This window comes from Silene latifolia, chromosome 2 (assembly GCF_048544455.1).
Source record: "Silene latifolia isolate original U9 population chromosome 2, ASM4854445v1, whole genome shotgun sequence".
Classification (NCBI taxonomy): Eukaryota; Viridiplantae; Streptophyta; class Magnoliopsida; order Caryophyllales; family Caryophyllaceae; genus Silene; species Silene latifolia.
The window spans coordinates 113,238,180-113,262,318 of record NC_133527.1 but is presented as its reverse complement, the minus strand read 5'-3'; the positions used below and the strand labels follow the sequence as shown (position 1 = coordinate 113,262,318).

General features: G+C 41.2%; 1 non-coding gene across 1 annotated transcript; it reads right to left on the bottom strand.

Annotated features, from left to right (window-relative positions):
- Window positions 1–21,920: 21,920 nt before the first annotated feature.
- Window positions 21,921–22,027, bottom strand: LOC141644547 (small nucleolar RNA R71). The gene has a single exon (XR_012544160.1). It is a non-coding gene; the product is annotated as a small nucleolar RNA R71 (small nucleolar RNA).
- Between the last annotated feature and the right edge of the window lie 2,112 nt (window positions 22,028–24,139).

Genomic DNA, 24,139 nt, shown 5'->3' with positions numbered 1-24,139 from the left:
CGAAAGGACTGTCTGAAACGGCATTCACATGGTAGATTCCTCCTTTCGAGGCTCCTCACAACTCATACTTATCGAATCTCGCCGTGAGAGCCTCTAATGCAGCTACAGAAGGAGATTCAGCACTCCTCCTTTGATTCCCTCTGGAATTCCCATACTCAGCTTTATGGGTCGCTAAGTCATCAATGATCTTCCATCCCTTAGTCTCTCCCATATTCTCAGCAAATCGGCCACTAGCTGCAGCATCCAAGATAGCCCTCTGATCGTCATACAGCCCGTTATAGAACTGATTGCATAGACTCCACTTTTCGAAACCATGGTGCGGAATGGTTCGCACCAACTTCTTGAAACGGACCCATGCCTCATGAAAGTTCTCATCAGGGCCCTGTTTAAAGTTCGTGATCTGAGCTCTAATGGCATTAGTCTTCGAGGCAGAGAAGTACTTCTTGTAAAACGCCAGGGCCAAAGAACTCCAGTCGGTTATCCCATGAGCAGCTCGGTCTAGATACATATACCACTCCCTTGCAGCATCGCGGAGTGAGAAAATAAACATGGTTTCTTTTATCTGATCCGGGGTCACGCCAGTTGGTGGGGGTATGGAACAAAGCAATAATCAATGAAAGTCTCCATATGCTTGGCTGCATCTTCATTTGCAGCTCCCCCGAATTGGTTTCTCTCAACCAAATTGATATAGGACGGCTTCGGCTCGAATTTTCTTGCCTCCCCTGGTAATGCAAATACCTTATAAAGATTCGCAACTGTCGGCTCGTAGTGACTGGCAATAGTTGCTTCTTCGGCCATTTCTACAAAGTCCGGAGAAGTGACGGTCTCAGCTGATGAATTAGAAATAGGAGATGAAGGTGGATCCTCCTCAAACAGAGCATTCTCGTAGTAACTAGACAGAGTACTCAGCTCTTCCTCTGTCGGCAATAACCTAGATGATCGCCTCAACTCACGCAAAGTCTTCTCAATCTCAGGATTGATCGGTAGTAGTTCACCACCCTGTGACCTGCGCATAAGAAAAACTACAAATAGAATATAAAAATAGTTTAAGGAACGGATGCCCCTTAAACTAAAAGAAAGACCAAAAATAAAACAACTAATAATTTAAACAATTGCCTCTCCGGCAACGGCGCCAAAATTGGACAGCTCTGTCGTGTACTATCAAAAATAAAACCTAACGGTATCAACTAAAATGTAGTAGAGGCAGTCGAGTATCGAATCCACAGAGAGGCGGTGCATTTATCAATTGCCTAATTCTAGTCTTAGGGTAACAAATGGGGGTTGTTTGAATTGGTTGCTAAACTACGAGGTTTAAAAGAAGAGAAATAAAGGCAAGAAATAAAATTTGAACTATCAGATAGAGAAGGACATGCCAGGATTTTGGTTCACTACGGTAGTTCAGTGACTCGGCTGTAAATGACTCAGACGAATTAATATAAGACGGATGTTGAAAGGTCCTTTCGGTCCACTTTCTATCCTAAAATACCACTAACTTAACTTTCATTCTTGTCAGGGTAGTCTACTGTTCATAGCAGGCCTATTTAGTCCAATCTTTCGATCTAGGATTAATTTTAGCCAGATTAAAGGTTAACTTAGAAGTGTGCACTCAACTAAGTCAATTAAATACAATTAAATTGCTATGGTGACAGAGCATGTTCGTCTAATTCATTTACTACATCATCACTTCCCTACCGCAGATCCCCTAATCCCAACATGAAAGGAGTTTAGCTACTCATATCGCTAATTAAACTAACAGCAGATAGATTTCCAGCAGTAAACATAATGAAATAACCAATAAATTGCATAAAGAGGAATTAGGGAAAAGGAATTAATGTAACGGAACAAGAGATTAAAGCAAATAGAAGATTAGTTATTAATAAAAGAAGAGAAAGAATTACAATCGATGCGAATCCGGCGTAAAGAACATAAATTCCAAGCGAAAGCAATCCCGAAATAAAGTTACAGTAGTGAAGAATGAAGTACGCAGTAAAAGTTTTGATAGATCCTAAGCAGTAAGTAAAAACTGATCCTAATAACCTAACTAATGTAGGTTTAAATAGCAAAGTAAATTAGTTTTGCGTAATTAAACATAACACGGGCTGTTTAAAGCCCATAAATAGCGAAACCACTCGATCGAGCAAACTCCTCAGCAAATATACTCGATCGAGTAGAAAGTTACTCGATCGAGTAACTGGTCTTTCTGCAGCTAAGGATCGAGTGGAAAACCACTCGATCGACCACCAGGGGACATAGAAACCACTCGATCGAGTGGTAAAACAGCTCGATCGAGTTCTTTATCTTCATTTCAGCACAAGTCCGTCACCGAATGCCTCGTAATCCGTGCCACGACGCTTCCAAATGTAGTATCTCACTCTGGGAAAATACCGTCTCCTCTAAATGCATGCAAAAAAAGACGAAAAAGAGTACGATTCCACTACTTTCGCGTTCATTTCAATAAAATGGACAAAACGAACCAAAGTAGCCAATTCGGGGCAAAATACCATAAAAACAGTATGAAAATGCATAGAAATACGTGCTAAAATAGGCTAAAAAGACTATATAAAAAGCACGTATCACTAACCATAGCCACAGGGCCAATTGAGCGAAAGGTTAACTTCCAAATAGTGGACATTGAAGCTTCCTTCAACATACTTCTAGGAAGACCTTGGATTCACGCTTCCAAAGCGGTAACATCCACCCTTCATCAAAAGATCAAGATCCCACTAAATGGCAAAGTGGTAACGATCACTTCGTCAGCCATCAAGACAATAATCGAAAAGAAGTCGAATAATCAAGTCCTTGCAGATCCAGTATATGAACTTGGGGGCTTCCAAAGCATAAGTGTCATAGAAAGTGAATTGGCACCCTTATACTACGATCCGTACTCAAACTTGGTGGTCAACCACATACTCAAATCCCAGGGATACATCCCTGGAATGCCTTTGAACCCTATCCGAAGAAACACCTTCGCACCCTACAAGGAAGGCAACTCAAAGAGGATACCACTTGGGCTAGGGTACAAAGCCACTAAAGAGGAAGTTCTCGAGATGCTTGCTCAAGTTCAAAACCGTAAGTACGTAAGAGTCCAAATACGACCCTATCTCCCTACCCTAAATGGATATTTCGTTAAGGAAGGAAGTCTAGAACTCTTTCACGGATTTCCCGAACCTTGGCACTATCTCGAAAGGAAGCTAGCCGGAATCGAGATATTTCACGATTGCTACTTCATTCCTCCAGAAACGATTCCTACCGTCAAAGCTCGTCAAGCACCTTGCTTAGACGAACAAGCTGTTAATCTATTGTTTGGAGAAGATCGATTTATTAAAGCCGCGCAGGATGAGATCATTACCATGATACTTCAAGACGACCACTTCAACCCTACATCGTTAATCACAGAAACAAACGCGAATCAGCAGAAAGGATGGAGAAAATCAACCAAGTGGACCAACAATCAAGAAAGACTCTTCAAGCTCACCACTGGAGAAGGAGAGATGTTCAAAGGAGAACCAGAAGACGATGAATTCGAGTCAGAGTCAGAGTCGGAGTCAGAGTCGGAGTCTAGAGAAGTCAGTAAGGAGTCTCCTCCTGTCGTCATCCCCATTCCCTTTGTTTCTCCTAGCTTAGCCTCAAATAGTAACAGTAGTTCGGGAAATGTCCCAACAACTGTCCCTTTACCGCCACTAACCACAGATCAGACGGCTTCTTTGTTTCAACTTTTCTCAAACTTTAATATGAATAAATCAGGTTCTGCTTACTCTTTGTGCTATCTTGAGTGCAATTCTGTTTACGATGATACTGAGGATGACCAAGACCTAGACTCAATTGAGATACCTCCTTACGTAGCCAAAGAAATACTACAGGAAGGGGAAGGGGGATTAGTAATAGAGAACACCGAACCCATCAATGTGGGAACCGAACTAGAACCCCAAGAACTTAGGATATGGACTACCTTGAGCTCTACCGAAAGGGCCGATTTTATAGACCTCCTACACGAGTTCAAAGACGCCTTCGCTTGGTCCTACAAAGACATGCTAGGGATCGACAGGGATATCGCCGAACATAGAATCCCAATTAAGACAGGCTTCAAGCCTGTGAAACAGAAGCTTCGTCGAATGAGAACAGAATGGGCTCTCAAGATTAAGGAAGAAGTCGATAAGCAATTCAAAGCCGGATTCATCAAAGTTTCCGAGTACTCTGACTGGGTAGCTAACATAGTACTTGTACCCAAAAAGGATGGGAGAATCCGTGTTTGTGTTTATTTTAGGGACTTAAACAAGGCAAGTCCTAAAGATGACTTCCCTTTACCACATATCGACATATTGGTGGACAATACTGCAGACCACGCATTACTATCCTTCATGGATGGGTATGCGGGTTATAACCAAATCAAGATGGCCATAGAAGACATGCATAAGACCGCCTTTGTCACTCAATGGGGAACCTATTGCTATATGGTCATGCCGTTTGGGTTAATCAACGCCGGAGCTACATATCAACGCACCGCAACCACACTCCTACATGACATGATGCACAAAGAAGTTGAGGTATACGTAGACGACATGATTGTCAAATCCAAGGATATAGAGGGGCATATTGCGAACCTTCGCAAATTTTTCTCAAGGCTACGAAAATACAACATGAGGCTCAATCCTCAGAAGTGCGCAGTCGGAGTAACATCTGGCAAACTCCTGGGATACGTCGTTAGCCAACGAGGTATAGAAATAGACCCTTCCAAAATCAAGGCTCTAATCGAAATGCCAAAACCTCAAATAGAAAAAGAAGTCAGAGGATTCCTGGGAAAGGTGCAATATATAAGTCGATTCATATCGAAACTCACCATGATTTGTGAACCTATCTTCAAGAAGCTCAAGAAAACGGATCACACCATGTGGGATGATGATTGTGAAAAGGCATTTGACCGAATCAAGGAGATATTGGCTAAACCACCAGTGCTCATGCCACCTAATGAGATCAACCTCTTGGTTTATATCTCACAGTAACCGAAACAGCCATGGGTGCCATGCTAGCTCAAACCGTAGGAAAGGAAGAAAGGGCTATCTACTACCTTAGTAAGAAGTTCTAGGAGTACGAGTGCAAATATTCACAACTCGAAAAGACATGCCTCGCTCTTGTGTGGGCAACGAAGAAGCTACGCCATTACATGCTTAGCTACTCCGTCAAAATATACTCCAAAATGTTTCCAGTCAAATACCCTCTTCGAGAAACCCGTCCTCAACGGACGCCTAGCAAGATGGACTTTGATGCTCTCAGAGTTTGATCTCAAATACGTGCCTCTAAAAGTTATAAAAGGGCGCGCCGTTGCCTAATTCTTCGCAGAAAATCCCATCAATGATGCACAAACAATAGATACTTGGTCATTTCCAGGCGAGGATATACTCCAAACCGATGTAGACTCCTAGGACCTTTATTTTGATGGGGCATGAAACTTAAGAGGATTTGGAATAGGAGTGTTGCTCATTTCTTCTGAAGGTGAGCATACACCGATCTCTGTCAAACTCGACTTCGAGGTGACAAATAATGCTGCAGAATACGAAGCTTGTCTCATTGGACTACAAGTGGCAGTGAGCGTAGGCATTAAAAACCTCCGAGTACATGGGGATTCATCCCTGATCATCAATCAAGTTACGGGATCTTGGAAAATCCGAAGCAAAAGCCTAGCACCCTATCAAGCCAGAATAGACCAAGTGGCCCAATTCTTTGATCACGTGACCTAGCTACACCAACCTCGGGATGAAAATCAATTTGCATATGCTCTTACAAAACTCGCATCTTTGATTAATATGCCAGATGACATGGTGGAAATGCCTTTATGTATCGAACGACGGTCAGAGCCAGCTTACGTCCACCAAATCACCGATGAAGAGGAAATCACACAGGAACCATGGTTCCAAGCAATCCTAAATTTCAAGCTTAATGGTACCTATCCACCCGATATGAACAAAAGGGGACAACGTGCTATACGCCTACTAGCTTCCCAATACGTTCTCATGCAAGGAGAGTTATACAAAAGAACACCTCTTGGTGTAATCCTACGTTGCCTTGATCATTCACAGGCACGGAAGGTGATGGAAGAAGTTCATGATGGAGAATGCGGACCTCACATGAGTGGGCCCATGATGGCAAAGAAAATCACACGTTTGGGGTATTATTGGACCACAATGGAATCTGATTGCATCAAATATGCCACAACTGCCAAATCTTCGGAAATGTACAACATGTCCCTCCTTCATTGCTATATACAATGACCTCTCCTTGGCCATTTTCTGCCTGGGGAATTGATATAATCGGGAAGATAACCCCAGCCAGAACAGGAGGTCACTGTTTCATCCTTGTGGCAATCGACTATTTCACAAAATGGGTAGAAGCGGCTTCTTACACTAGTCTCACGACTAAAAACGTGGCAAAGTTCATACAAAAAAACATCATCTGTCGATACGGTTCCCCACATGAGATCATTAATGATAATGGATCGCATTTCCAAGCTGAGACTGAGCAGTTGCTAGCCAAGTACAAAATCAGGCATCACCACTCTTCGCCATATAGACCACCGACTAATGGCGCGGTAGAGGCAGCAAACAAGAACGTTGTCACAATTCTCAAGAAAATGATTGACAACTATCGAGATTGGCCAAGCAAGATACCCTTTGCTTTGTGGGGATATCACACATCTGTTAGGACGCCCACTGGGGCCACACCTTTCTATTTGACCTACGGCATGGAAGCTGTACAGCCAGTCGAGTTAGAAATACCATCATTGCGTATCTTACTCGAAAGTCAAATCCCGGAAGCCGATTGGAAGAGGGATAGATATGAATAACTCATCCTCCTGGATGAACGTAGGCTACGCGCCTTCCACAATGTCCAAACATATCAAGCACGTATCAAACAAGCTATCAACAAAAGGGTTAAGCCAAGAAACATCAAGGAAGGAGACTTAGTACTCAAGTCGGTTAGAGCTTTTTTACCTGTCGATCCACGGGGAAAATTCAAACCTAATTGGGCCGGACCATTTCTAGTCAAGTCCATACTTCCAGGGGGTGCGGTTAGAATTACAGACCTTGATGGGAATGAATTTTCCAACCCAAAAAACCTTGACCAACTAAAGCGGTATTATGCCTAGAATAGGAATAAAAACGCGCCTTGCGTAACCTCACGTGTCGCTCTTGTGGCACTAAATAAACGGCACCTGGCCAAGCTGAAATAAGCTAATGTCACTCTGCTCTTGCATTTTGACAAATTTGTCATCCTCATATCATCGAATAAACTAAACTGCACCTTCAGAGTAAGCAAAAAGCTCATGCTTATTTTCTAAAGTTCATTACAAGCTCTTGCTTAGAACAATTATTCTTTTACATTTACTCGAACTACGCACAAGGGTTTGATTTCATTTTCTTAATGAATACGTAGGCAATCCTTCACAGGATACAACCCACTAATTTCAAAATGTTAATAGAAGGACATTTGCATTGCATTTGGAATTCGACAAGAATAATAAATAGAAAATCACAACGGTTTCATAACCAACTAACCTTTTTTATTTCATTCATTTTCTAATAATAATACGTTACATAATAAAAATAAAAATAGGCTAGGATTCTAAAACCCCACCTTCTTATTACAATAATAATAATAATAATAATAAAGACTTGGGCTATTCCTCCATTTTCCCTTTGCCCTTGTCATTCTTGTCATACTTCTTGTCACGACCTCGAGCCGGACGCTCTTGCGCCACTTCGGACCTAATCACCAACGATCTTTCTTGAGGCCTAGCCTTCCCATTCTTGTCAATCACTTTGTCCACGACAGGAGAGGTCTTCGGTTTCTTCGAAGGATGAACAACTCGAAACCCGGCTTCCTCCTCTCCCTCAGTCAGATGCTTCTCTTTCTCCTTTTCCACCTCGCGCACCTTGTAGTCAACGGGATCGCGCTTCCTCAATCTCTCGCGCTCCTCAGAAGTAGTAGCCTTCCTCCATCGCAGATAGGAATCCGACACCCATAAGGCACTAACAGAAGAGTTCAAAAACCATACATTTCTTTGAGCCCATTTAATGGCCCACTCCCTTCGACTCTCAGTAGTAAGCTCCACGGCAGTCTGTGGGACGGTGTCAAGCTCCGGGATTGTCTGCTTTAGTCTAACCTGTCTCATCAGCCTTTCCGGGAAGATGCATACCATGAATTCCAAGCCAGGAATGCGCACAGATCGAGTAGGATCCAAGGAAGACACTCCAGTGACATATTTGAGGTGCCACCATGGTACAATCTACCTAATCAAGGGGTCGTCATCACTCTTCAATTTGTTCTCCCAATAATTGCAAACTCGGGTGAAGTCCACCATGTAAAGCCTGGTCCTCATTGTAATCGAACGAGCATGATAAGAAGGAACATGAGCTGGGGGCTCGATCAATCGAAGATGCTCCATAAGCCAAACCTACCAAAAGCGGGTATTAGAAAAAAAAAAGAAAAAGAAAAAAAACGAAAAAAAAACGGAAGAAAAAAAAACAAAAACAAAAGAAAAACAAAAAAAACGAACGAAAAAGACAAAAAAAAAACAAGAGAAAAATGTTCTTCTACCTGCAAGATAACGGGACTTCCCAAATATGGTAGGTCACGATTGGCTTTCCTATTATCCAAGCCCAAAAGGATCTCTCCTAAGCATAAACAAGCTGGGCTCATGCGCAGCTCCATTTGCTCAACTAGGCCCAGTAGACGGGGATCACCTCTTAAGTCTTCATCAACATGCCCTTGAAGGACATATACATGCAACAAACAAAATCCGAATGCCCTTCGCCTAGCAACATAAGAAACGGTGGGGTCGGCCCTGCTAATGAATCGGTCAATGAAGTCCAACATTTACACTCCTTTCGAGGTCACTAAACGGTCCACCTCAAGTCTAGTCAACCCAAGAAAGTCTCTAAATTTGCTCTTATACCCTTGTGAAGTAGAAGGAACGGCAGGCAAGTGTTCAGGGTCCCACCCACCAATCGCAGCAATTTCTTCAGGAAATGGGCAAATGTCGCCTCCGGGGAACGCAAAAACATGATAGTTCGGGTCCCAGTAATCAAGACATGCATCTAAGAATGGTTTGACAACCTTGATAAGCTTCAAACTCAACAATTATCCAAGATTATAAGCGCCCATGTCGTGCTTCTCCATGTTGGAAAACTCATTGGTCTACTCTTATAGGCGAATCTCCAAAGTATTCATGATGAGTGCTTATATTGAGAGTTTTATGTAATAAGAGGAAGAAGAGACGGAAGAATTGTGTGAATAAAAGCTCTATCAACATCTCTATTTATACTAAACTCTGTTTCCTAAAATCTGCCAGAACAGACGCGCCTGGGAACAGGCGCAGCACCTGCTGCGCCTCTTCAAAGGGACGCAGCTCCTGCTGCGCCTCTTCCTTAGCAAGGTTTCTTTGATTTTCCGCGTTGGGTCTTTCCTAAATTCCTTGGCAAATAATTTACTATTCCTATATTTTTTGCATTTTTGGCACTTTCTTTTGCATTTTCGCACTTTCGAGTCATTCGTTTTGCGCTAATTTAGACCATATGCATATACAAATGTATGATCTACGTGATTTCTATGTAAATTTCAGCAGCGTGACGGCGTAAACCGTCAACTACCAAACCTGTTCAAAGCTAACCTGCAGATACAAGCAACGCAACCCAGCAGCAAAGGCACTCAGGCCATCATATATACAACCAAAAAAGGGAAATGTACAACAAACAGGGGGCTCGAGCCCCAAGAAAAGTCCAAAAAGTCCAAAATGTAGGTCCAAAAATGTACAAATGTGCAAAACAAACAACAACAAAACAAAACTACTGTCGGCCGCCCTCTAGCTCCGCAACTCTTGCCGCGAGAGCAGCAACCTCGGCGTCGCGAACCTCAAGCTCCCTCAACAAGCGAGTTGTCTCCTCCCGAGACTGGGCCAACTCTCACTCCAGCTCACGATTCCCCTGCAAACAGCAAAATTGGCTCATGTCAATCATTTCAAGCAATTACAAGAAAAGTTGGAAAATCAAAATCCAAAAATGAAATAGACGAAAGGTTCATACCTGACGACCTCGACCGCCGACAAGTGCCTCGACGGCATTAGCTCGCAGCCGGTCGGCCACCCTCCATAACGCCACAAACCGAGACGGCGCAACCTGCATTTCCAAAAGAAGTTCTCAATAATTGAATAAATACAATCAAATGTGTTCTTACACAAAAAATCATGCAAATTAGAGGCTCACCCTCCGAATTAGATGCTGCCAATCGTCCAGGCCAGGATCTGTCACAGCCACGTCAAAGTCACGCAGCTCGGAGATCGTCATCCTCCCGGTCGCGTCAGTGTACTCAAGGGTCTCGGGGTACTCTGGGGGCTCGATGCCCGCCGCCTCAACCTCCTGCAAAGTCAAATGTTCCTCATTAATCAATGATCTTTCATCGTATTCTCAAAATCAAGAATAAAGGTGAGTAATATGCTCACCACAACCGGCCAGTACGCCAACCTCCCGTAGAGGAATGCCGAGTACTCCTCACCAGGAAGAAGGAGGGCGTCACCACCAACGCCAGCCAAGTCAGCCTCTCTCTCAGCCTCAGAAGGCTCCCTGAACATCGTCCTAGGAGGATCGATGGGAACCGTCAAGACATCCCGAGAGCACTGACGAGCCAAGCGCTCGCCAAGTACCACACGGGACCCATCGACGTCCTCTCGCGGAAGAACCGGCTCGAGCTCCTAGGTCGAAGGACCTCAGCCACAAAAGGAGGCGCTCCAGCGTACTCCGCCCAAGGCCTGGGCACCCACTGGGGACAAGACAAACAAAGAATCATTCTTATGATCGGTTAAAAAGTAATGAAGAAGCAAAATAAATATAACTGAGATGCTCACGCTGTCCAGCTGAAGAGCGTTCACGTCCCGCCGGTAGACACCGTGAGAGGAACGCTTGCTCCTCGTCCGAAACATCACCCAATCCCTCACAACGGGATAGGTCTTCTCCAGCGGCTCCGTCCTCTTGGGCGAGAGGCTCGGAAAGTAGGAGTACACCCACGCCTGTAAAGCAAGATAGTCAATGACGATCTTTCGTATTTGACAAGGAAAAGAATTGATTTTAGTCTAAATAACGGTTCATACCTCCAGCAGTAGTCCAGGGCCAACAGCACCAGGAGCAGTCCCCTTTTTCATCAACTCCGGATGAACCATGGCCCTCATGAAGCGAATGAGGACCGCAAAACCAGCAGTGACCCAGTCCCAACGCCCTAGGGAGCTCAGGTCAGAAAAGGAAGGGAAGGAGCTTCGTCGACAACCTCTCTCCCTTGTCTCTGAGGTAGATCGAAGACATAAACCACCAAAGCCACAAACAGGCCCTCTGCTCAGCTGTACAGGGAGGAGGAGCCTTCTCTCTCCCATCAATCACCACCAGCGCCGGGATCTTCCCCGTAAAGTAGTCTCGGACATAGGAACTGGGCACCAAACCAGGCACTATAACAGCCTTTCGGCGACAAGTTCCAGCCGATCAACCTCCTAGCCTCGGCCGAGTCCACCCTCATGGCAGTCTCCGGCCACTCCACAGCCTCAATCCCACACGGCAAACCAGAGATCATGCCGTAGTCCTCCAAAGTGACTCCCACCTCACCAAAAGGCATGTGGAAAGTGGAAGTCGTGTCCCAGAATCGGTCCAAGAAAGCGCGAACCAGGCTAAGGTTAGCCCGCATCTTCCTCTTCACGATATCCCTCCAAGCCTGCACCAAGGCACCAAACGCTCCACGCTCGATCATGGCGCGCTCCTCCGCCGACAGCCTCTCATAGCACTCCATCGTCGTCGTGTAGCCCGAGAACGACCTGATGTTTCCGGCCTCCTATTGTGATTTGAAACAAAAGCTATCTTTAGTTTTGAATGAAAATTGGAAAGGATATGAGCAAATCAAATGAAAGGAGATGAGTGATGAGTAGTGAATTCAAGATTACCAAGCTCTTCACCGTCCTGTAGGACAGGTGACCCTCCGCGGCCCAAAGCAAGTGCCTGCTGTCCCAGGTCGCAGCCCACGCGGGTGCTCCCCTTAGCTGACGACCTCCTCGTCCCACGTTGGCCCGCCTCGGGGCCTCCTCCTCCTCAGCAGCCTGCTCCTCCTGGACCTCGTCCGCAGCAACCATCACCGCAGCGGTGAAAGCCTCCTCCAAAGCCTCCTCGATAGCATGAGAAGGGTCAACAGCAGTGTCTATCTCCATGGGAGCTCTCCCATAAGTAGAAGCCTCGTCACCTGCAACGTTAAGGTAAATTTAGGCCGCGTCAAGGGACGACGAGCCTTGATTAGGGATTTTCGAGCCTTCGGAAGCCCTGAAATCGCTCTTTTCTCGCCATCTTTGGCCGTATTCCCACAAACCCGATCACTATTATGGTAATTTGGGTCAAGTCAAGCCTAAGTTGAAGCCTAGTCATGGGTTCAAGTCAAAAATTCAGCAGCACTTCGTTATAACGGCGATTATGCCCTAGAAAAGTGTCCTGAAAAAGCTGTCACAAACCAAAATTCCGAGATGCTAGGAAGTTTACCCATCATCCAAGGATTCCAAATATCAAGTTTCATCGCAAATGGGCAATCCTAAGGCCATTTTCGAAGCGATTTACAGTTTAGCTGTGAAACCGTCTCAATTTCACTCAAATGCTCAAAACTCAACGAAAATTCAAAACAAATACATGGTTATGATCCTTATACTACCAATTAATCATTTACATGATCAATTTTGCAAGGCAAGATCATTTGGGGGAAAAGCCCCAAAATTTCGACATTTTAGGGTTGAAAACCCTAGATTTTGTCGATCAAATTCATCCATTATTGGAGATTAATGCAAGAATGATATAATACCTCGATTAGTCATGATTAATGCAAGCTTTTATATCAAATTTTGGCGTAAATGGTTGAAGTTTGAGAGAGAAATTGAAGAAATTGTATTTCGAACAAATGAATTGAAACCCTCTATTTATCGCGTTTTTACGCAGAAAAGACACCTTCAGGAATAGACACAGTAGGCGCTGTGCCTCTTCCAAGAGACGCAGCTCTTGCTGCGCCTCTTCCTTAGCTTCCCTCCATACGAGTTTTCAAAAATTCGTTATGAGTTCGTTATTTGTGGGCCCATCTTTGGTGCGCCTCTTCCTCGATGCCATTATATTTTTTTGGTCCGTTTGACGATCATTCTTCGTTCAGACCCGCATTTCTAAGCCAACTGCAGACTGTTATATGTTATTTATCGCTTTCAAGACCTCGATTGTCACAACGAGCAGGTATTCCTTCACAGGTGTTTTGACACGCCTTCATTATATTTCCCCAGCGAGAGTAAGCGGACAGACAATCCCTCTCGAGACATGGATATAAGTTCCTGATTATGTTCCCAGCGAGAGCAAGCGGACAGACAATCCCTCTCGAAACATGGAGATACGTTCCTGATAAGGGTTTCCCAACACGAGAGTTCACGACATACAATCGTCCTTCTCGAGTTTCTTTCGAAGTTTGTTTGAAGGCGTCCCAAGCAGATTTCTCCCAGCAGTTCCCGCCTGTGTCCTACTACTCGCCACATTTCTTGTTTCCCCGCAGAGTGCTATAAAGCTTTCATTCTCCCGAAGTTCTCAACCCAGTAGAGTTCCTACACTCGAGCCTTAGTTACCCCTTAGTTTCCGGCTTCCTTCCCATTGATGCTTTCCTTTAGGGCCCCACACCCTAGAACCAATCCTTACTTATCTTTTAGGTCTTACCCTTAGCTCCTACGCTTACTCTTAGCTCCTATGCACCTCCGGAAGCATCTCGAGAAGAAGTCTTAGGTATGGTCTCTTCTTATGGCTGGCGAGCCTCCTTACGTAGTCTAATGAACTTTAAACGACCCTCCCCGATAGTCGACAGACTCTAAAATGTTCCCGACGACAAGTCCTTGGCTCAGACCCCTTGAGCCGCCTCGCGTCGCCATAGTCGTCAGGTTGTAATCTTCGATTGACCTGATGGCTATACTTTGACTTTCGCCTTGTCCAAGCCTCAGTCAAAGTGGGGGCTCTGTAGATACCTCATTTCTGCACCTCCCGCAAACCACCCGGTGATGATTGGGCCGCATGTTTGGTACGCGGAACGATTTGTGACATTTAGTAAGTTTATCGTCAAGTGATCGCTCAAACACTGATGTCTACCTCTTAGTTGTCATCTACGCGCTGATACGGTCGTTTTGACAGTAATTAGAGTACATTTGGAGTCCGGGCCTAAAACCGTCTTCATTTTCTGATAACCATTAAATCCCGAGTCAGAATGTTCTAGAATGTTCCGGATATTTCTATTCCATATTTTATAAATATTTCACAATCTTTTATTCTTTGGTAAACAATTTCCAATAATATTCATACAAAATATTAAGGAAAACCAAATTATCCCGTTATTCCATAATTTAAACACGGAAATCTTTCTTTCAGTAGAGAGGAAACCACTGGGAACAGACGCACGCAGCAGTCTTTGCGCCTCTTCCAAGAGACGCAGTGACTGCTGCGTCTCTTCCCAGGCCCTTTTCTGCGTTTTTTTCGTATCTTTTTCATATCTTTCCGAGATTCACTTCCAAAGTCTCTACGAAAACCCTATTCCTTCAAGTGATTAGTATAAATAGGAGCCTTTGCTCCTCATATTTCTCACGCGAGTGTCCGCCCTTCTCTTCTCCCTTTGCATTCTAGACCACGTTCTTACTTTTTGGCATCTGCGTGCTTGAACATTCGACCACGTAAGCTCGGATCCTTCTGAGTACCAGCCTCGTTTGCATAACCGACCAATTTGACCAACTCCACAATTAATCAACTTAATTAATCTAATCGTTTTCCTCTTGCGAGAGCACTTTCGTTACATTCGAGTCGAGCATCACTAATCGTTAACTTAGTTCATCTCGTTTCGTCAAACATGTAAGTCTGAGGGTGTAAATCCTTCTTTATTTATTGTTCTTTACTTTTTGTATCACTAATGTAAGATTTATGTCGAAAATACTTATTAAAACCGATTTATAAAACCTCGTTTAAAACCCTTTTTACGGATTACCAGAAGACAAACCGTCGAGAAAGGACGCAAAGAATCGTTGCGCCTCTTGAAGGAGCGCTTGATGCTCGCGCGCCTCTTCGTGAGGGCCAGATTCTCGCTTCCTTTCTTCTTCCTTCGTCCTCTGTAAATTCGTTACTTTTATTCGTTTTCGTTTGTTTTCTTTAATTCTTTGGTACAATAACATAATCATCTCACATGTATATTATTCATCATCATTAACACGTATAATTCGTCATTAAATCCGACTTAAATCCCTTATAATCTCATATTTGCGGGTTTTCGTCATTAAACTCAATCCGGGTTGTAGAAATTCAATTCGTTCATATTGAGTTTCTGGAGTTCGATCTTTGATATATTTTCATCTGTCTATTGTCATATTCGTCATTAATTTGTCATTAATTCATCATGTTTAACCTAATTAGTTCACTCATGTCACTAATCAATCTTTCATTCATGTAAATAATTCATCTTAATTCCATCTCATCCATGTTTTATTGCTTTTATGACTTATTCGTATGTAATTAATAAATTAAATCACTTATATCCAAGTAAATATATTAATCGATCCTTAAATTCACCCAATTAATATTAACGATTTGCGCTTCGCTTCACGACGAACTCGACCTTGGAACAGACGCGCAAGAATCGCGCGCCTCTTCCAAAGGGTGCAGTCCTGCTGCGCCTGTTCCAGGTTAATTTCTGTCTCTGAACTTCCGTTCTGCCTTGACCTAATTTAATTAGCTTACGTATAATTAACTATTATCCGTATTATCGCCTAATTCCTGTTCGTTAATTCCTTTATTCTTTCTCTTTCCCAAATTATCCGTTTTAAAGGTATTTTCGACATAAATCACTAAACTCCTTGTAATTATTGTAATTTTTATTATTGTAATTTTCCTTTATTGTATTTATCATTGTATTTTGTATCATTTGTATGTTTTCACATGTAATTGAATCTAAATCCCAATTCGACCCAATTGTTTGCTAAATTACTTGTTCCCCGACTTAGTCTAATCTTCACATGCTAGGATTAAAACTTGGATGTTGCATTGCATGCATATAATCGACGATATATCGAGTATGAATAACTTCCCTAATCATTAGTAGAGGCCGCTACCGAGGCTGGCGGGATTAGGTGTTCGATCAAAAGAGCTTCCTAATACGTACCCTCACCCCTTGCTCCAGATCTCTGTGAACATCCGTGTTCATTGGCATCCACGAGAGTCATTCTAGACATAGAATGCTAAGGGTAACGAGTTCTTGGTGTTCATGTCACTACTTTGTGTCTTGACATGACACGAGGTATTCAAACGGTTCCAATTTCCCATAAAAATTGGTGGCGACTCCACAAATGCAAACGCTTGTTTCCCAAGCGCCCCCGTGGCCCCATGTCCACAATATGCATGGTCTAATGAGACTCGAGTTGGTTTATGTCTTACAAGTCTCATTGAAAAGGTAAGTGGTAGGTAAAAAAATGCAAGGATTCATAGGCTCGGATTTCATCAAACATAACATGTGCAAAAGTTGAGATCACAACAAGCAAGCAAATACATTATGTGAACATATTAGATTAAGCATGAATCATCCCCCATGTTGGTTTCCCCTAATTCCCCATTAACCCTAGTTAAAAAAACTACTCACTCATTATCAAGTTTGACATGTTAACAAGGTTTTCAATCATATTAACAAAGCAAAACATGATGAATAAATGAAGATGATTAACAATAATTAAAAAGGGATTAAGAGAATTATACCTAATGATGATTCCAAAATAATAATGCAAAGAATAATAGAAGTACTTGATGATTGATGGAAGGTTGTCAATCTCCCAATAAACCCAAATAATCTTCAATTACCCAAAATAAAAGATGAACAATAAAGAAATTAAGCAAATGAGATTTGTATTAATACTTGATTAGAAGTTGATTACAAGATTAAAGAGAGATTAGAATAATATAAAATACACTAAAGATTGATAAGAAGAGCATGATAATCTAATTAGACTAATGGGGTATTTATAGTGGGGATTAGGTGCACAAATTATGGTTACTAAGGGCTTAAATGACGATTAAGTCCTTGAGGAATCGCTCCTCACAAGAAAAGATGCGGGTCTCCTTTTAGCTAGTCTTTCAAAAATATGCGCATCTCGAATGAAGAAAGAAGGGGGCGTGTTTCTCTAGAGGACAATCCGAGCGTCCAAAAGGTCGGGACGAGCGGATTGTGAGGGTGTTGGACGAGCGGCCTGGTAGCTTGGACGAGCGGCATGGGGTGCTTCTGGATGGGCGTCCCGATAGGTGAGACGCTCGGACCTTGGTTCAGCTTGCCATTTCTTCTTTTTCTTCTTTTTCTTCTTTTCTTCTTTTTTCTTACAACAATCCTCCGGGATTTTGTCGGGGATGCAAGGATCTTCTTCATCATTGCCCATCTACTACATTATGTACAAAGGCCTTTTAGTCTTGTCTTCTCTTTGATGCTTGGTCATTAGATTCGATTAATTTAGCTCTATTTTGCCATGAAAATGCAAGGTTTGCACTCCTCTCCTACCAAGGAAACAAAACCTCAAAGAATATGCAAAACAAAGGATTAAAGATAGTAAATGACCCAAATATGCACTAAAAAGCATAGGAACGAGGCTAATTCGGGGACTAAATATGCTCAATATTGATCACATCAGAAGCCTTCACCCTCTTACTTTAACGGGTAACAACTATAGGTCTCGGCATCTGTTTTCAACACACATTTTAGATACACAAACAACCACTTACTTGAATGTACGTAAACTTTCATGTATAATCATAGAAAAAGAACAACTATATACACACTTTTACCAAACAATCCAAAAATTTCAAGTATACAACTCTCAAATTCTCATCAGACGGTCTTACAGCTACAAAAATTATGGAGAGCATAACATCAATTAACACATCAATTAACAAATTTATGGTATAAGACTTTTAAAATAAGTTCCCAAATTGTGTAATCATCAAAAGAATTGGGGCGATTTTCAGTTTGGGGCACTTTTAAGACGGAGTTTTAAGTCAAAATTTTGAGCAAAATTCATCAAAATCAACACTAAACATGATACCCATTATACATTACTTAATTTTCACCTTTTCATATGCAATAGACAAACAAAAATCAATTTGAATCCCCAAACCCTAAAAATTTTGGTCCCTTCAAACCCCCATATTGTTTCGATTTTTCTATTTATAGCACCAATACTCAACGAATTAAAGCAATGAAATCATGTTACAACAACTACAAGGAAGATTTCATGATATAAATCGAATTTTTCAGAAAAAATCCAACAATTTTCATGTTTCTAATCAATTAAAAACATAGAAAAGAGTGAACATTCTTACCTTGAATGATTAGCAAGTGAAAAGGATGAATTAAACAAGAAGAACACCAAGAAATCAAGCACCAAATCACAAGTTTTGAGAACGAGTAGAGAGATATAGAGGAATTAGGGTTTAGATGTGAAGTAGAATTAAGAAGAAGGAAGATAGGAAAAGGGTATAAGAAACCCGTATAACTTGTGTACTGTTCACATACTCAATCGAGTAAGTATGTTACTCGATCGAGTGGCCTCTACTCGATCGAGTTGGAGCTACTCGATCGAGTTATCGCTGGCAGTTTCAGCCTTTTCAATCTTATAACTCCTCGACTAGATCGAATGAGGTCCACTCGATGGAGTAAGCACTCGTACTTGGTCGAGCAAGGTTAGGAACAAGGTCATAAGTTACGAATTTAGTTAACGATTCCTGCAAAACAACAACTCGTGTTGATTCCAAAGTGTATTTGAAAATCGTCACAGACTATTATATTTATTCACGTCACATTATTACTACTCAAATGTAACTCAACTACTTCATCCAAACGAGATACATATTACTTCATTCTATAACAAACACTACGCAAAATGATTTACCATACCATTAACTTATTCGTACTTGCAATCAACACATTACTTCACTTCTAATTATGCATTTTCAATTTCAACAATCCAACTTATACATACACTACGCTAAGCATTCATCTAATGATAAACCATCATATATCATCCGAGTTTGCTAAAAAAATTTGATCATGCCACAACAAGTTATCAACTAAATTATTCGACCTAGATATGCCATATCGTAAAAGTACTCAACAAATTCACACATCATTACTCCAATTACTACTTGACGAACATTATAACTAGTACAAGACTTACAACTTACTATCATCATCACATACAAAGACTCACAATTCCTCTATAAACCAGTACGCATACAAAGACTTTAGAGCTCATATTTATCACCACATCACCCAATACTATCGTGTACTATCGACACTTCCACCATCTCTACTACATCCACACTGATGTGATCAATATTTGAGCATATTTAGTCCCCGAATAAGCCTCGTTTCTATGCTTTTTAGTGCATATTTGGGTCATTTACTATCTTTAGTCCTTTATTTTGCATATTCTTTGAGGTTTTGTTTCCTTGGTAGGAGAGGAGTGTAAACCTTGTATTTTCATGACAAAATAGAGCTAAATTGATCGAATCTAATGACCAAGCATCAAAGAGAAGACAAGACTAGAAGGCCTTTGTACATATTGTAGTAGATGGGCAATAATGAAGAAGATCCTTGCATCTCCGACAAAATCCCGGAGGATTGTTGGGAGAAGAAAAGAAGAAAAGGAAGGATGGGACAAGATCCGCTCGTCCAACCAGGCAGGACGCCCGTCCAAGACTGCAAGAATCCGAGCATCTTTACCATAGGGACGCCCGTCCAGAATCCTTCCAGGATGCTTGTCCAAGCCAGCAATCCGCTCGTCCAGCCACCTGAGAATCCGCTCGTCCTGACCCTTGGATGCTCGGATTGTGTTACAGACCCACACGTCCTCTTCTTGCTCCATGAAAGATGCACATATTTTTGAAAGACCGGCAAAAAGGAGACCCGCATCTTTTTCTGAGAGGAGCGATTCCTCAAGGACTTAATCGTCATTTAAGCCCTTAGTAAACCCTAATTTGTGTACCTAATCCCCACTATAAATACCCCATTAGTCTAATTAGATTAATCATGTTCTTCTTATCAATCTTTAGTGTAGTTTATATCATTCTAATCTCTTCTTAATCTTGTAATCAACTTCTAATCAAGTCTTAATACAAATCTCATTTCCTTAATTTCTCTTTTGTTCATCTTTTATTTTGGGTAATTGAAGATTATTTGGGTTATTATTGGGAGATTGACAACCTTCCAATCATTCATCAAGTAGTTCTATTATTCTTTGCTTTATTTAGGAATCATTATTAGGTATAATTCTCTTAATTCCTTTTTAATTATTGTTAATCATCTTCATTTATTCATCATGTTGTGCTTTGTTAATATGATTGACAACCTTGTTAACATGTTAAACTTGATAATGAGTGAGTAGTTTCCTTAACTAGGGTTAATGGGTAATTAGGGAAAACCAACATGGGGGATGATTCATGCTTAATTAAATATGTTTTCATAATTTATTTGCTTGCTTGTTGTGATCTCAACTTATGCACATGTTATGTTTGATGAAATGCGAGCCTATGAATCCTTGCATTTTAAACCCATCACTTACCTTTTCAATGAGACTTGTAAGACATAAACCAACTCGAGTCTCATTAGACCATGCATATAGTTGAGTAGGGAGGATTAAGTCGACTTGTAGGTATTGTACAATCTAATCGATTCGGCTCCGGGACCCAAACCTTCCTAGGATTGTAAGATATAAACCAACTCGATCCTATCACAATAATAATTGCTTGCTTATAATTTGAGAATATGTTTGTATGATCAATTCCCATGAATCCCCTATGACTCCATGACACCCTAGTGCTTTTAATCAATTGTTTACATCTCATTTTAGTCATCTTGCTTGTTTACTTTAATTGTTATTTAGTTTAGTGATCTTCTTATCTCAACCCAAATTGTGACACCCCTAGACACCGTTAATTGCAATCGAAAATCCTACATCAATACCCGTCCCTTGGGATCCGACCTTTACTTGCCTCTTTACTAATAGTAGAGTTGTTTGTGAAGTTATAAATATTGTTTTGGTCTAGGTGCTCCTACGACAAGTAACCGAAAATTAAGCTCCAAGTGAGTCCGACCAAAAATGGCGCCGTTGCCGGAGACGGTGTTAACTTGATTTGATTTTCTTAGATTGTTATTAGTTGTGTCTTTCTTTGCCTTGGGGAAGTAAAACTCCTCAAGGTTTATTCTAATTATTTTCAAGTTGTTTGATATTTTGCATGTCTAGAAGATCACAAGGTAACTTGTTACCCATTGATCACGAGATTGAAAGGACTTTGACAACCAATAGAAGACTTGCTAGAAATACTTTGAGAGGTATTGGTGAGGTTGTAGATATTCAACCAAATACTATTGAGTTCATCAACCCTTTTGCAAGAGAAGGTGAGGAGAAACCAACACAAAATCAACCACCAAATCAATCACAAAACCAACCCACAATGCCTAAGTTTTCATCACATTCCGTACCAACTGAAGATAACCTACCCAATAGAACTTCCACACCACAACACTTAACCGGAAATTTCATTGCTAAATCCGCATTTATCCAATTAGTCGAAAGAAGCCAATTTGGGGGGATGCCTAGTGAAGACCCTCACTCTCACATGGAGACTTTTTGTGACTATTGTGATGCGATTTCACAAACCGGTGTAATCAAGACCAAATTCGAAGGGTCTTTCCCTTTTTCTCTAATTGGCACCGCAAAACAATGGTTGAAAAGCCTTGATAAAGCTACTCTTGGAATTGACTCTTGGAAGAAGTTGGCTCTAGCTTTCTACAAAAAAATCTACCCTCCGGAAAAGACTAACATGCTAAGAGCTCAAATTATGGGTTTTAAGCAAAGGGATGAAGAATCTTTGTATGAAGCTTGGGAGCGATTCAAAGGAATTTGTCGCTCATGTCCTCATCATGGACTTAGCGAGTGGTTCTTGGTACAACAATTTTGGAATGGTCTTTATGAAGACTCAAGAAACATTCTCAACATGGGATCAAATGGTATGGTCACCGAAGTTGACGATAATTAAACTTGGAACAAGATTGAGGAAATGGCGGTCCATAATTCACAATATAGTAGACCTCGCAAGGCTACTAGAGGAGGAAAGCATGAAGTGGACTCTATTACTCAATTGGGTGCTCAACTTAGTGCCCATATTGATACCATCAACTTAAAGTTTGAGAAGGCTATGGCTAAACTTGAAGAAGCCTCTAAATCACCAAAGCATTGTTAGAAATTATTAATCTCATTAATTTACATATTCATATATGTGACATTTTAATTTAGTCATAAAATTAAAACTAGATCTTATGCATGCAAACTTGAATAAGAATAGAGAAGAAATCGTCTTTCTTACTATGGGAGTTTCGGATTTTCGGCACAAATGAGTTCTCTTTCTCACTTGTTCTTGAACTTTCCTTATATGGATGAACAAAGGATCCAAAGAAAAACCCCTCCCAAAAGTGAATACCTAAGGTAACCTATTAAAAGACTAATATTATTAGATCTAGAATAATATTAATCTTACTAAAAATTGACCCAAAATATTTGTTTTGGTCTCTTGTAATTTCGGCCAAGAGAGGAAGGAAGAAGGAGTAATTTCTCTCTAAAATTTCTATAAGTTTTAGATGATAATAGAATGAATAATACACTAGTAAAAATGTAGTGTATATGTGCAAAATAGAGTAAAAACCCTTGGCTTTTACCATGCAAAAACCGGTTGGAGGAGAGGAGGATGCCCAATGCGTGAGCAAGTTTTTCTTCCCAAGAAAACATAGGTATGCATGGCTATATTAGGTTGCAATCATCATGTTTTCCACTTAAAATAATTAACACAATTTAAACCCAATACTCCCTCCCTTTTTTCGGCACTTATATAAAATGGGAGGTCCATTTTATATTTGTCATTTGTCAATTGTCATATGTTATTAGTCATGTGAAATTGTAATGTATTTTTAATGTATTAAAAATCAACGTATTAATAAAAATACGTCATGTACAAAATTGACTTAGTAATTCATAATTACTTGTACCAAAACGGTTTATCAATTATAAATCACAACGTCTTGTATTTATAATAAATTATTCATTCAGTTTCAATTGTTTCGTAAACAATATTTTATCTAAGTAATAAAACAATTTGATTACTTAGACCGTATCTTATTTAATCGAATTACAATAAGACACGTCAATAATACTCAAAAAATCGTCCGTCAATTTTAAGTAATTTAATTAACCCGTATCGACATACGATCAATTAAATAATCAATTAAGAGTGTCACCCTTTAGGTATGACCTAAGGGGATCAACTGATCAGCACCGCCGCACGACAATAATGTCAAACTCTAGTCAGCCAATCATTACCGATATGTGTGGACCAGTTGACTGTAAAATATTACATCCCACATGTATTCTTAAAATGAGATTTAAACATGTGATCATTATGATCGACAGTTGTGATCGCATTATTGTCGGAGGACACATATTCCAACAATCTCCCACTTGTCCTCGACAAGTGTGCGTCACCAATTCTCTTGTCCTATTACTATCTCCCACTCAAAACAAGGTGTCTTTCAGGTCGTACTTGCAAGTGATCATATCGAGAGTGGTTTCCTCGATCTGGAGAATAACTGATTGATCGGAATTATCTACCATAGATACCTTCCGAGCGTGGCCACGCATTTCCAGTTCATTTCTCCTCGAGTTGCCCTGAGATATTGTTATAACTCTGACAAGGGGTGGACAATTTCTATCGCACTTATTCCCTTCGACTAGCTACAGCCATCATAACCCAAAATATGCCCATTTGACGAAGGTCGTAGTAACATAAATCAAAGTTAATCTGAAACTGTGCCACCTTAGGTGAACAGTCTTTAGTCAAAAGAATCGACTCATTACAATACTATAGTAGCTCTCACCACGACCAGGCTATATAAATTTGCCAGAACTCTATAAGCGGTCATAAGGCCCGACTAAGTGTTCCTAACAGTCTGCCTATGTGATCGACTAGTCATCTCACATGACTCCATGGCA